Below are 14,819 nucleotides of genomic sequence, written 5' to 3' on the forward strand. Positions count from 1 at the left end.
GAATTTTATTCGATAAACAGAAGTAACTAGCCCAGTCATTTTTGTTATTAAAAATGGATACAGTATAGGGCCTCTCGCCAACTTCTATTTATTTTTATTAAATTCTCTATTCTATAACATTAAATTTTGTATCGAATTATTGTCTCGTATTAAAGAAAGTGTAACGTCAGACAACTTTATAGAGTACGCCTTACTGCGCGTAACGTAACGCCCCGTAACGCTGGTATAAACAAAGCGTTACCTAGTTAATGGAAGCCTCCAAAATTTTACTGATATATATACAGTACTTACACGGGAATGTTTTAAGGAAATTACCAGCAATCTCAGGTTCTCTTGTCTTCATTAATGAATATAGCGAAGTAAACACAGGGAACAATTAACCTGACTCGGATTATTATTGTGAATTTCCAAGGCTCCGGTGGACGCCGTCACAGCCGTTTATCTACATTGGATATCGAACAAACTTTTCATCGTGATTTCTGACACTACCTGACAGTTTATCGCAGACTACGACACGTTTATCGATTCCCATTAAATTCTCCGGATTTTAAGGAGAGAGTTAGATCTTTTCTTAAAAAATTGACACATTCTCAACTCAAATAAACGTGAAAATTAATTTATTAGAAAAAGAGATAACTACACACATATATAAATAGATATCTCTCCCACTCCGTTCCTATGCTGCTCAATAACATCTACTATTATAGCCTAACTGATAAGAACCCACGAGGCGAGATTAGAGATGATCATTTTTTTCTTTTTATCAGGGTTTAACTGTATATAATTTATGTTAATTTATAATTACAGATTTAACAGATAAAAGCATAAGAGACGGCGAAAGCCGGTTCACAAGATATAGTGTTTCTTTACTAGGCAGGGGGATACTGTATTTAGCTACTCACCTTACTGTTCTGGATATACAGGCTATACAATGAGGAAACTCATTGTATAGCCTGTATATCCAGAAAATGGTCAATTTAACCGAAAGTACTTACCACTTATTACCATTTCTTTCGTTTATTTAATATTTTATTAAATACTTCCTTAAATTTCCATTGTATAAGCATTACTTTTCTTTAACACGTCTTAACCGCGCTATCCACCATCTTTTTAATAGATTGGTCATTTGTATAACGAAGTTTCCGATTCGTTGCTGAATCGATTGCGGATGTTCACTACATACCTTTCTCCGGGTGCGCCATTGGCCCGCTTATCCAGTCGTATTAAAGCCTTTCTACTAGGTTTCTCCATTGCTTGCTGTATTGACGACGTTCTCCTATTGATGCTGTTATCTTATTGGCTGCTAGATAGCGATACAGCAAAAATAGAATGTGGCACCTGATTTTGCTATTACACAAAAGTTTTGCATTTATCGACGTTTCAAGGCCTCCGGAGTCCAAAGAATGTAAAATCTTGGGGTCATTTTTTGACCGATCGCCATACTTTTCCTGTGTTATAGAAACTGTTATGGAAAGTAAAAGTGTAGCAGTGAAAGTTTCCGCATTACTAAATCGGCAATACTAGTGAATAATCTTTGAAAATAGACGAACAACAAGCGTATAAGATGACTCGAACCGAAAAAAAAATGTAGGCGAAATAATTACTAGATTCAAAGTAAAATTACTTGAACTAATGGAAATGTAAAATTAAAAATATGTAAAATAAATAAGTATACAAAGAGTCGACACACTGACGATTGAGTGAAACAGATCGTGCCGTTTATTTCCATATACAGTACATCTACGTATACGGAAATAAAGACGAGTGGCTTAAGAGGAACTGTTCAACACGAAAAGTAACGAAATTATTACGTTTCTTTCTAGTTTGAGTCATTCTTATACCAAATTTAATAAAGATCCGTTAGTTTCCGCAGAAAATTTCTATAAAGAATCTGTTATATGTTTGTCTTTTTGTCTGGTACCCTTATGCAAAAAATTCGAAACTTCGGTAAAATTTCACAACTTTATTGGCTGCGTGTCAGCGTACAAAACAGAATCGTTGAAAAATTATTAATTGATTAAAACTTCCATTCAATTTTAATCATTTAGTAATTTTATAGCAATTTCCCTTTCGGACGTTTAACGTAAAATCTGACAAATTGTGTCTATTACAATTAACACGATTTACATATTTAACGAGGATTTAACATTTACTCAGTCAATTTACCGATTCCGGCTTTGTACAGTTCGTTTCGTCGCTTTTAATATCAAAATTATCTTAAAATATCAATTATATAGAGTGATCGTAATATACCCCTATTCGACACTACTCGGAGAACTGTTAAATACGCTTGGTATTACGATTTACCTCTAGACAGCATTAAATAGAGGTAATTTGTGCTTATCTACTATGATATTTTATCCGCGTTGATAAATTACTAACGCAGTAAGATAACGCAATAGGGTCAAACCGGAATGACAATATGATTCTACGAAATAAATTTTGTGGTTACAAGCGGCAAATCCAAATGCTTTTTTTTTAACGAAAACCTACTCGAAACGATCTGTACCTTCCGAAATATACACATTGATTATTACGTAAATTTTACTTTACCATATTTAATACGTACCGATTGACCGAGTGCACACATTATGAAAAAATGAACAATTTCTATCGTTTTCTGATTAAAGACACGAAAGTTCATAATGAAAATCAGCTTAATCGCAATTAATTAACATTTAACACGAACATAATTTCTGGAACATTTCTCGTATATTTTCAATATACGTCACACTTTTTGACGATTTACAAATACACAAATTTTAGATTAGAATTTCGTGAAATTTTGTCAGTGAACTCCGTCGGAATGCGAGGATTAATCATTTGAGTGCAGATATTTATCGCTTACTTTTCGGAACGAGTAATATAAAGCGGCGAATACGATAATAGGCTTGTCGAATACTGTATTACATCATTAACGCACTTATCTACCGAAGAGCAATGGATAAAATCCCACTCAAATATCATCTTCGCATTCCGAAACAATTCACTAACAACGGTTTCGAGAAATTCTAACTAAAGTAAAATTACACCAATTTTTGCTTTATTGGGCCACGAAACCACCGACATTCCCAATTACTTTCGAGCAAAGTCGGTTCTAAACGATCCAGGCAACAGTTACCCAGCATCTGCCGACGTCTCTCCGTAATAGGGAATATCAATGATTGTGAACACCGAGAAAGAAAAAAAATAGTGTTATTATACTTTATAATTGAATTACACTTCATAATTAGGATAATTTATAAATACCAAGCGAGCGAATGAAAACCGAACCTCGCCCATCTAAACACCCGATGCCACCCACATATAAGATGTGGTCTAGGTGTTTAGGGACTCCGTGAGCCGGTAGTGAGCGTCGCTGGCTCACAGATTCCTTCGTGCTGTAGGCTATCTTGTGAATTCCGTTTTCATTCGATCACTCCGAATACCAGCAAAGTGAAATAAAATTATACACGTTTCGCCCATTTAAATGTTGTAAAGTTGACGACGAATGCTGTAACCTGTTTCGAAAACGAGGCAAATTTCTTTATACACTTTGTAGATTTATAAAGGAATTTCTTGTGTTCCAAACATCATTCGTGCAATTGTTGATTTCGTTTCTCTCAATCCGTATTTGATAAAGAGGAATTTCGGCATTTGTCATTATCAAATACAGATTTGGAATTCAAAATAATATATATTAATTTTTAAATACTTAAGTGACTTTCTAATGAAATTATTGCCAAATTTTAAAAGAATTTAACTGGTTTTCAACAGGTAACGAGTCATAATAAGCTATCGTTCGATAATTATAAAGTTCTATACCCGAATTAAAATGGCATAAATTATCTTTTAAATAATTAATTTTCTTTCAACTGTTCCACCAACTTCTCGACTGTTTCTCTTCGGTGGGAGTTGCCTTCATTCTCTCGCACTCGGTGTTAGTTCTTCGAATAACTGCAATGCAGTAAGGTCGAGACCTGTCTCAAATAGAATATAATTAATTCCATTTAATATAAAAATAAACTATAATTATTAAAAAATCTTAAAATAATTTTAGTTATATTAATTCTATTATTCGGCACATCAAGTAAACACGATCAATAACCTTAGAAGAATTTCTGGAAAAATTTCTCACTTTATCGAAGAAACTAAAATAAAATTTTAATCCACGACCCAAGATATATTTACACTTTGACCTGGAAACGTGGAGAAATACTAAAAAATTCGGGGTTTTCTCTATGTATGGAAGTTAGTGTGTGGACAGAATGAATTTAAACCTTAATAACTTCTGTGCCTTTTGTCAAAAATTTTTCAAAACTTGCAAAATGGTTTGCGTATTAAAGTCTATTAAAGTTTGGTGGTTAAAAGTCGGCGGGGTGGGCAGATAGAGGGAGTCATATATTCGTACCTGTGGTGTGGTAGGACTTAATGAAGGTTTTACTCATTATTATCATTATAATATATTCTTTAAAAAAATAAATAAATAAAACTCGTCTCTATCCTCGGAATTAAGCTCTTTGTCATTTTATAACAATTAATAATATAAAAAGGTTTTAAAATAAAATCTCGTAACAGATGGCGACACACGCAAGTTTTGCTTTCTTGCCGGAAAAGTTACACAACTCGTTGCTGGATTTTTGACATAAAAAGTAAATTATATTTTATATTATTTTATAAATATAACATCTGCACGATGATAGGATAAGATCAGTATAAGAATTAATTAAATTCTGCTAATGAAACGTAACTTACTTTCAAATTCTGCAAAGTTATTTATTTCGTTTTCCACTGACTGATTTTCGGGTCTCTGTATTAAGAAATAAACAATGAAATACGCTGCGACAAACTCAAAATTTATGGTAAAACTTAATTATTACGACTTACCTTATCAGAGGAGATGTCATGCATTTCTACATCATCATCATCTGTCGAGACATCCATCGGAAGATTATCTGAATCTTGCTCGCTTTCCGAACTCGTATCTGTTGAAAAACCGAATTGCTCTTCAATAACTTCCATTAAATCTAAATAAATTTCCGAGTCAGAAGGCAGAGCAGATGAGCCGCATTGTGTATCCTCTGACGCTGGCGAATTCAACGAATCTTCACTTTCGGACAGTGTAGACGAGCTTTCTGAACTATTATCTGAATTCACTGAATGGTCCGACCGTACATTTGGCTCTTCGAATAAACTTATTTCGTCTAGTCGAGGAAGTGGCGCATATTCTGTTGGAACGATTGAATTTTCATGTCCAGTCTGCAAAGAACTTTGGTGGTTTACACTTCTCTGCAGTTCTGACAGTTCTTCCGTTTCGGTCACCAAAATAAATAAAAATAATACATAAATATTTGATTATAATACATAAAGTTAATTATAAATTTTAAAAGTTAAACGTACGGAATGATTCACCAAATTATGAATGGCATAGAAAATACATTTACAATACTGCGTTTCCTTGAAAATAAGAACGGGTCTTATATTATATATGTGAATTATAGATTAATACTATTATTTTATAATTCCATACGTCCGACGTGGGTTGCGACGGACGTATTAAATACGACCATCCGGCTGACGATCTTAACTGCGGCTTATTTTAGGGCTGGGCCCTATATTTCGAGAATTTTGAAAAATCATGCTAAAGTTTAGTTCATACAATTAATTAATCATACGGTAATAAGTCCTATCGTTTCTAATCTGATAGAAGATCCTTTCAAAAATCCCAAATGAAGAAACGTAACGGAATCAAAGAAACACGTGACCGTCAACCATAACCAGCGCAGTCTTTCAGTTTTTCAGCGAATTACGGCCGAAATTCTTCTTTCGGAGGTATAAAATGACGTTAATAAATAGCCAATAAACAACTTACTTTCGTGATTGATCAGTTGATAAAGTCTGTACTTCTTTTTCAATGGAGAGTTGATCTGCTTCACTTTCTCCTTTAACCTGTTCAATGCATTTATGAATCGTCCTCTGGAATTCGTATAAAAATCTTTGTCCGTTTTGTCTTCCCTTTTGTTTCGTCTATCCCACTCCTGCAATTAATAAACAAATACATACATATAGGCCTAATCTTTTTAAAATCGAAGAATAAAGATTCCTTTTTTGGAAATTATAACCGAATGTCTTACGCAGCTGACACTACCTATTTGAGGCGGAGCAATAACCAAGCCTCTTCTATGAAGCTTACAGAATTGTGTTGTTCTCGAAATCTGTTCGATGGATTTTGATCGAATTTTGCCATTTTCCATTAATTAAGACGAGAAATTCAAAAATATAACGAGAGTCGACTTGAATGTAAAAATAGGGAATGGTGTGTTATGTGTTTTCGAAATACGCAGGAGTTAAACTGACAATGTCCGTGCTCTCTGATGCGACTAAGCGAGCCTAACGGAATTTGGGCCTAGAAATCAGAAATAAAAATAGTATTGCGTGCGCCTAAACGAAAATAGGCGCGACAAACGACCAAAACATGAGAACCGAGCTTCGTTCTTACATCGTCTTTCTGTACCCGGCAGGTACAACGATCGTCTCTTCCGTGCAGAGATAAGTTCTTTCTTTCCGGCTCCACCTCAATTCTATCGCCATACGACAAAGTCGGCCGATGTCCTAGTTGTTACGGTTAATCATATATTAAGTTAACCGAGACCAAAGTGACGAAAGTCACTTTGTAGAGTGTGCCTGGTACATTTTTATACTGTACTAATTAGCATTATTCCTAAAATTACTTAGCTTAATTAGCCTAAATAACCTTTACATCCTTAAATATATCTTCTATTTTCGATTTTTATCAGTTTCCATGACATTTCTGTTTTTCTGTAGTAAACAACGACGATTGTCTGCAAAATGGGCGACGTCGCGTGTCTTTTGTAAGTAGTGTTTACGCGTATTATCGATGCACGTACGCTAAATTACTCACTAAGGCAACTACAATACATCATGCGATATTAACAGTTCTTTCCGATTAAATATGTTTCCTCTCTTATACACTGTATTAAAAGTTCACTATATAAAAAAAATAATGGCAAGACGAAGAGTATATCGAATCCGCTGCAATAATCGATAAAACGTTTGTTTACGACTTTCGTACGAAATCAAAGTTGGCACGGGTTTTTTCTTAGTACAGGTTATTAAAATGTTCGTTAAAAAATATATGTGACAATTATTCAGACAAAAATAAAATATGCCATTGAATTTAGACCTCTGCTCCTACAGTTTGAATTTTATTAAAATAAATTATATCTTTAATACATTAATACATCTTCCAGAAGAGAAGTCAACACCGTCACATGTCCGTCATATTGATCGACCACGCCGAGGAAATAAACCTGTCGTGCCATCTACCGTTATAAAATCGTATACTTTTAAAGCGAAATAATTACGAGATTACGCATCCCTATTAAGTTACACGTATCCACAGGGGCGGACTAAGGCCTAGGCAACCTAGGCACGTGCCTAGGGCCCGTAATTTTTGGGGCCCGAAAATTAGGTTTTTAATTTTTTATATTTTTATATTTAACAGAAAAACGTGATATTCATAATTATAGCCGAAACGTATCCAAATTATGCCGAATCGTTGATTGATAAAGTCGACAAGTGTGGACGAGCGTTCCCGTGCTTATGCATCCACGCCCGCGAGTGTCGATGTGTGTAAATACGATCGAGCCTTTACTATGCACGTGTTTAAAAAGTCAAACGTAGCTATTTAAAATCAGTGTCTCCCGAACGTATTGCATCTTATGTGAGTTGTGATTGAAAATCGTGCAATTAAGACTTAAGTACCTAGACTCGATTGCAAACAGATTGTTTTGGATTCGTAGTTAATACTTTCTGGAATTCCTAAAATAAAAATGTAAGCTTTTATAAAAGTATTACATTATTTAATTAAAATAATATATAATATAAAATACCACAAATTGTGATTTTGTTTGTGATTGTGATAGTGAGTAAAAATAAATTTAATTGAAGATCATTTTCTTCTTTCTTTTCAGTACGTGGTCTTTAAAATGAGTTCCTATAAACATTTAAGTGGAAGTGAAAAAAGAAAACGAAAAGCAGATCGAGATAAAGTGGCAAAACAAATGAAAAGATCGTTGGACAAATTTTTAACTCTAGATGGAGAACAATTACAACAATCGTCATCATTTTCACAAATTTCACCCGCTCAAACTCCAGAAACATCATTCGTGTCCGAAACTATTCTGCAAAAAGATCAGCGGGAAAAACCAAGCAATTCCGTTTGTGAAGATGAAACAAAAGGAGAAAATATAAATTTAAAATCATCTCAAAGTAATGACTGAAACTAAGAGTTTTGTAAACGATATTGCATTATGGCCGGAATACTTAACAGACGCCATGCCAGAGTATTATATAAAAAATCCACCAAAATCAATAAATGGATCTTTGGAATCATCTTCTATTCGATGCAACGAAGGGTCAAAACAAATCACAAGAAAATTAACTATTGCCTCCTTCTTCAGAACTATTAATAGCGGGGAAAAAGTTAAAGAGATTGGTTGGCTTTTACTGAAACCAACAACTTATTGTACTGTTACGTCTGTAAATTATTTTCCAAGCAAACAACGCTAATGACAAAAGGGACGAATGATTGGAAAAATGTACATAAAAAATTGTCAGAGCACGAAAACTCCATTTTAATTTTTATAACAAGATCTAAAATTACCGGACGCATTGACACCGAACTGGAAAAACAAATTATAAATGAAAAAAAACATTGGAGGGAAGTACTTAAACGTGTGGTAGCGACAATGAAATTTATTTCTTCATACTCTTTAGCGTTTCGTGGTAAAAATGAAGTGTTTTTTAGTGAAAATAATGGTAATTATATAGGTGCTTTGGAATATTTATCCGAGTTCGATCCATTTATGCGGGAACACACGAAAAAATATGCAAACCGCGGCACCGGTACTATAAACTATTTGTCGTCTACAATATGAGATGAATTTATTTCTATTATATCGAAAGATTTACAACTCACAATAGTGAACGAAATAAAGGAAGCCAAATTTTACTCTCTAATTATTGATTCGACACCCGATATATCTCACGTAGATCGGCTGACCGTCATTATTCGCTATGTTCTTCCGAGTGGTATAAAAGAAAGATTTTTGGGATTTCTACCTATATTTTCTCATACGGGTGAAAAGTTGGAGAAAGTTATTTTAGAATTTTTAAATAATATAGATTTAGACATCACTAACTGTCGGGGACAGAGTTACGATAATGCGTTTAATATGTCGGGTAAATATAAGGGCTCCAATCCAGAATAAAACAACATATTTTTTCTGTCCATTTTATACCACGCGCAAATCATTCGTTAAATTTAATTGAAAACGCCGCTGCCGAAAGTTGCGTGGAAATGACCACTTTTTTCAATATCGTTCGGGAATTGTACGTATTTTTTTCAAGTTCTACACGTAGGTGGAATGCATTACAAAAATTTTGTAAGAGCAAACACTCGAGTATTAAACCTATTTGTGACACCGGGTGGTCTGCTCGTTCCGATGCTGCGAAATCCTTAAAGGAAAATTATGAAGAAATTAAACATTGTTTACGTCATTTTTCCTCAAACATAGACGAAAAACCATTAACAAGGTCCGAAGCTGCCGATTTACATAAAAAACTTGATACATTTGAGTATGTACTGTTACTATATGGGAAAAGATTTTAGAGAGAATAGATGCTTCAAACAAGACTCTTCAACAAAAAGACGAATCCCTAAATACAGCAGTTTTAATATATGATTCATTGATAGATTTCATACAAACTGTTAGAGATGATTTTGACAATTTAGAAAAAGAAGCAGAAAAAGCTAAAGACATTGCATATACTAACGATAAAAAACGGCAGAAAATACGAAAACTATTTCGTGATGAAATTCCAGAACATTTAAAAGACATTTTAAAGTTAATATTTTTTTGTTGTATGCGATTCTTTAATTAGCAACATTAAAAAAAGATCTGAGTGATATAAAACTATTAACAATAAATTCAAAACAATTTTTCACGATAGTGATGTCAGTGACTCTTCAATAGAGGAATTAAAATGTTATGAACAAGATTTAAACCTAGCAGAACTGAAAAATGAAGTAGTACAATTTAAGACTTTTATAAGTAAAGAAAATATTATTTCGCCTGTATCCGTGTGGTCATTTATTCGGGAAAATAATATTATTTCAACATTTCCTAATTTAAACATAATTTTGAGAATTTATTTAACCCTTCCAATAAGCAATGCGAGCGGTGAAAGATCATTCTCAGTAATGGTCAGAATAAAAAATTTTTTAAGATCCACATTAGGCCAACAAAAATTAAATAGTTTATCCTTACTTTATATAAAAAAAAGAGTTATTAAATAATTCTATTAATAATGACAAACTAATTGACGAGTTTGCAGAATTAAAAGTGAGAAAAAAGGCAATATCGATCTGGGTATGTTTGTTTAAGTATTATTGTTTGTTTTAATAAATTATGTTTATTTAATTTTTGTACATGTATATTATTTTTTTCCTTTTTTTTTCTTGGAATCCGATAATTAAATAGAACTACATACTATATGCTTTAAAACCAAACTACCAAACGCAAAGTATGTGTCGTGACTGAAAAATAGGCCCGGAATTACAATGTTGCCTAGGGCCCGCTTTAGCCTTAGTTCGCCACTGCGTATCCATAAGTCTATATGAAAATATATAAATAACCATAAAGCGTGCATATTTTATAGAAACTTAACATGGCTTTTAGCGCTCGATCCATTGCCCAATTGGGTGCCAAAAGTGCACGGAATCGATATCGATTTTATTATTGCTTTTCGTTTCTACACCGTTTAGTGGGGCGAAAACGGATAAAACAGCGGTTAAATAACCCGTTAGTTTTAAGATAAACACGAGAAACACTTACCACGAACACTCGACAGGCTTCCTCCGACCAATTGCCACTACGTTTATGACAGACCGAAAGTCTAAATATTCTCTTTTTCTCGTCTTCCCACTTGAGAAGTTTGCCAAATCTTCCGCTTTGTAGCGACGGTATAATAAAATCTTCTATCAGGTAGATCATCTGTTACCAATGCATTAAAGTTCCGTCACACGTCTCCGTGTAAGAAAATTAATTAATTTCCAAGAAATGAGCGAAAACTTACGTTTTTCTTTGCTTAAACCCAGCGAAACCACCTCCAAATAGTGCCGTAAATGCCGTTATAAAACACCCGATCGGCGAGTTTCGCTTTTTATACCTCTACTGGGAAAATCCAGTCGCGCGTGTGTATAGACGTCTTCCTCTCTATTACATCACAATATATCGTCCGGCGCTTGCTCTTTGATGGTATTTTTAGGCCGGGGAGTCCCCTGATCGAAATGTTTATACTTTTTAAAAACAAATGAACGAATATTAAACACTTAACTTTATAAATTACCGTTGAAATGATGTATTTATTATTTGTCTTAATTTAGTAATTTATTACAGTTTAATTAATTCCTAACTGTATGGAAGCTTATGCACTGTTTTATGTAATTACTAATGAGTATACTATAATTAGTGTACTTTAACTGCCGAATTAATGAACTGAGTTAAACGCTTTGCTGTAGAGTTAATAGGCAAAAGGCTATGTTACAAAATCAATGGGCGGAGGTAAACATTTTGCTACCGAGTTAATGGGTGCGTTGTCTAGTAACATTGCTTTAATACAGTTGGATAAGTGTGATCGGAGAGTCGGCACCCCTTCGATGCCCTGTCAGGACCGACATCACAATGTCTCGGTTGACACGGGAACCGCGACGGCGATTTAGTTCAGTTTAAAAAGTAGGTCACACCAGCGACCGCGTGTGTCAGCAATCGGATACCGCATGGAGACGGAGAGACACCCGACGGAAGTACTCAGATACCAAAGTTAACAACTAAATAACCGTTTGATTTCAATGAAAACGAGTACAGTACGTGATCGACCACAATATACAACATATATCGGGTTATATCGACTTAGCGTGTTCATTTAGCAGTCGAGAGAGAGAGAGTTTACATGAGATACACGCGGGGATAAATACCTTGTAGAGGATCTTGATCGGATGGGACCAGAGGCGTAGCGTGGGGGGCGTTGGGGGCGGTCCGTCCCGGGTGTCACCCATGCTAGCTACGTCACTGGATGGGACACCCACTTCAAGTCCGGACAAGGAAATGGTAGCTCCTTTTTGGGTGCCGCGAGGCACTATGTACTGTACTTGACTGTCCTCTAACAGAGGACTTCCGCCGAGGGGCCGACCAGGTTCACTGGTCTAAGCCTTCAGCAAATAAAGGAAACCTATTGAAACTAAAGGAATTGACGAGGAAAGTCTCTGATAGATCTCTTCGACGTAAACTCAGTGGACTGAGCAGACCTGTGATTAAAGTACAGTCTCTTTGTACTCTGTAGTGCCATTTGGCGGAGCAGAGACAATTTACTCAAAGTTGTAAATTCGAAGACCATCTCCAAAAATTTTATGAGGATTTTTCGACCCTTCCGGATTCTATTTCAGTTCTCCAGAGCGGTAGCCTCGACCGCTGGGCCATCCCGCCAGTTTCTATGGCAAACTGATCCCTATTTAGGTGCACACCTGTTTAAAATAAAAGCGTGAGAACAAAGAAAAATTTATTTATTTGACATTTACCCCCGTTCTGGAAAGTCTGACATAATATAATACGAATTAAACTTTTTACTGGTATAAAAACTGAATCCGATTATAGACTTTTATTAATTCCTAGAAAATGTTGCAACAGGTCTCCTAATAACAATTTTATCAACCCAGCACTTGTTACATGTCGATAACAGACAAATTATATCTTCGATGCTTTCGTCCCTTTTCAACTCTTGTGTTACAACTATACAGGGAAAATTACATACAGGTTAGCATAAATTTATTGTAATGTTACAAAATTGTAAAAGATCATCAGGAAACTTACATAAATTATGAGAAAATACAGGAGTTGTGACATTAGATATAATATGGATGGCGATTATTGATTAACAGATTAACAGGTATAAGCTAAAATAATGATTAAATTCGAAATGATTTACAAAAGGGAAAAACAAACAACACAGATGTAAAAAGTTTTGAACTTACTGCAAACATGACGGCATGGTACAAAGTGTTGGAAAAAGCATCCCAGTATACATGACACAGTGCTGAGTTAAGATTATAAAATTTGGGAAAACCGTGATCTTGATTACGGTAAGAACAATAGGAAAAACCTTTTGGAACAACCAGTATGATGAAGTGAAGGTTGTGCACCGTTAAAATAAAAGGGACATAAGAAGATTGTTTTAATTTACAGTAGAGTTATACACGATGGGATGGTCCACAAATTGCAAGTGGAAGATTAACAGGATGCATCAGAAAAGCATCATCTTAAGGTGGGTGGGATGGTCTTAAGGGAAGGGAGAACTTGTCGTACTTTAACACATTATTTAACCACTACCGCTACTCCCTTCTCGGCTTCTCTTGGTCAAGTATGGGTACCGAGTTTCATGTAGTTTTTGACCGATATTGCTATTCATCACACTGTCTTTGTTTTTAAGTATCTCCAGATGTTCATGCCATCTTCTTTTTTGCGTATGTAGTTCTTTTTTGACAATTTTTACAGTTTCCTTTATGATCTAGCAACCTTTGTTGTTACAATGAACAGCAACAGCTGAGTTGAAATTATTATATTTAATCGCGGATATGTGTTCTTTAAACCGGATCTTCAGATTTCTACCAGTTTCACCCATATAAGATTTGGGAATAGTGCAGTTGCAACTGAGTTTGTAAATTACGTTTTTTGGTCCCATATATTATTATTATTATTATGTGGGTTTATCTTGTAATTCAAACAAGGACATTTTCCTAATGCTAAGGTTATACCATAATTGTATGATATAGCTTTGATTCTTTTAAATACATTTTGTTCGTATGGAATTTTAAAATATTTTTGAGTGGTGGTATTGTTTTTATGTTCGTGTTTATTAGTATCTTTGATATTGATCCATTTGTTGAGTGTGCTTTTGCTGTAACCGTTCGTTAAAAATGTTTTTATTACGTGTTGTACTGTACGTACCTCATCAGTTCTATCAGTTTCGTTAGTGATGCGTTGTAAGATTTTGTCAATGTATAGTACATGTAGGGCTAAAAAATGTTTTTCTTGGTGTAAGTGGGTATCTCAGAAGTGTAATGTATGATACTGTCAACGGTGCATGGTTTTTTGTAGTTTTTAAATTTGGTTTTGTTATTAAATCTAGTGCCAAGCGTGTCTACGAAAGGCACTTAATTTCGGGTAATTCAAACAAGTCTAACAATCTAAGTCAAATTTTATATAAGGGTCTGTTTCATTAACAAGTTGTAGAATCTGGTTAGTGTTTATAATGTTACTATCGTAAACAATGAAACAGTCATCCACGCAGCGTTGTAGGTCTATTATGCCCTTAATGTTTGCAACCTTCTTTTCAATGTCGGTCATGCTAAGATCAGCTAAAACGGGCCTATTACCGGACTTATTGAAATGCCATCGTTTTGCCTATAGAATTTTCCATGGTTATTGAAGTAGTTATTTTCCAACACTAGGGTTGTCGTGTCTATGATCCATAGGTCACAATTTAATTTCTCCGTTAAAAGTAATTCAAGATTGTAATATATATAGCCTTTTATGTCTACTAAAGGTCTATCAGTAATAGGGTTTTTATGAATTTTAACTCTAGGAAATGTAGAGCTATAAATTCCCACTGTCGTCCGGCTTTCCGTCTGTCTGTCTTTCCTCGATCTCGAGAACGGTATTAGATAAGTGAAAATAGAGACCTGATATGGAAGGCTCAAG

General features: G+C 34.6%; 2 long non-coding RNA genes across 2 annotated transcripts; both read right to left on the bottom strand.

The window, feature by feature from the left end:
- Positions 1–3,679: 3,679 nt before the first annotated feature.
- Positions 3,680–4,880, bottom strand: LOC136981522 (uncharacterized). The gene is made up of 2 exons (XR_010881729.1): positions 4,735–4,880; positions 3,680–3,959 (listed from the first exon to the last, which is right to left on the bottom strand). It is a non-coding gene; the product is annotated as an uncharacterized lncRNA (long non-coding RNA).
- A 977-nt stretch (positions 4,881–5,857) lies between these two features.
- On the bottom strand, positions 5,858–11,233 carry LOC136981523 (uncharacterized). Its single transcript, XR_010881730.1, has 3 exons — positions 11,140–11,233; positions 10,899–11,057; positions 5,858–6,017 (listed from the first exon to the last, which is right to left on the bottom strand). It is a non-coding gene; the product is annotated as an uncharacterized lncRNA (long non-coding RNA).
- Between the last annotated feature and the right edge of the window lie 3,586 nt (positions 11,234–14,819).

The sequence above is a fragment of the Centruroides vittatus genome, unplaced genomic scaffold (genome assembly GCF_030686945.1).
Source record: "Centruroides vittatus isolate TY-2023 unplaced genomic scaffold, ASM3068694v2 contig_767, whole genome shotgun sequence".
NCBI classification, from domain to species: Eukaryota; Metazoa; Arthropoda; class Arachnida; order Scorpiones; family Buthidae; genus Centruroides; species Centruroides vittatus.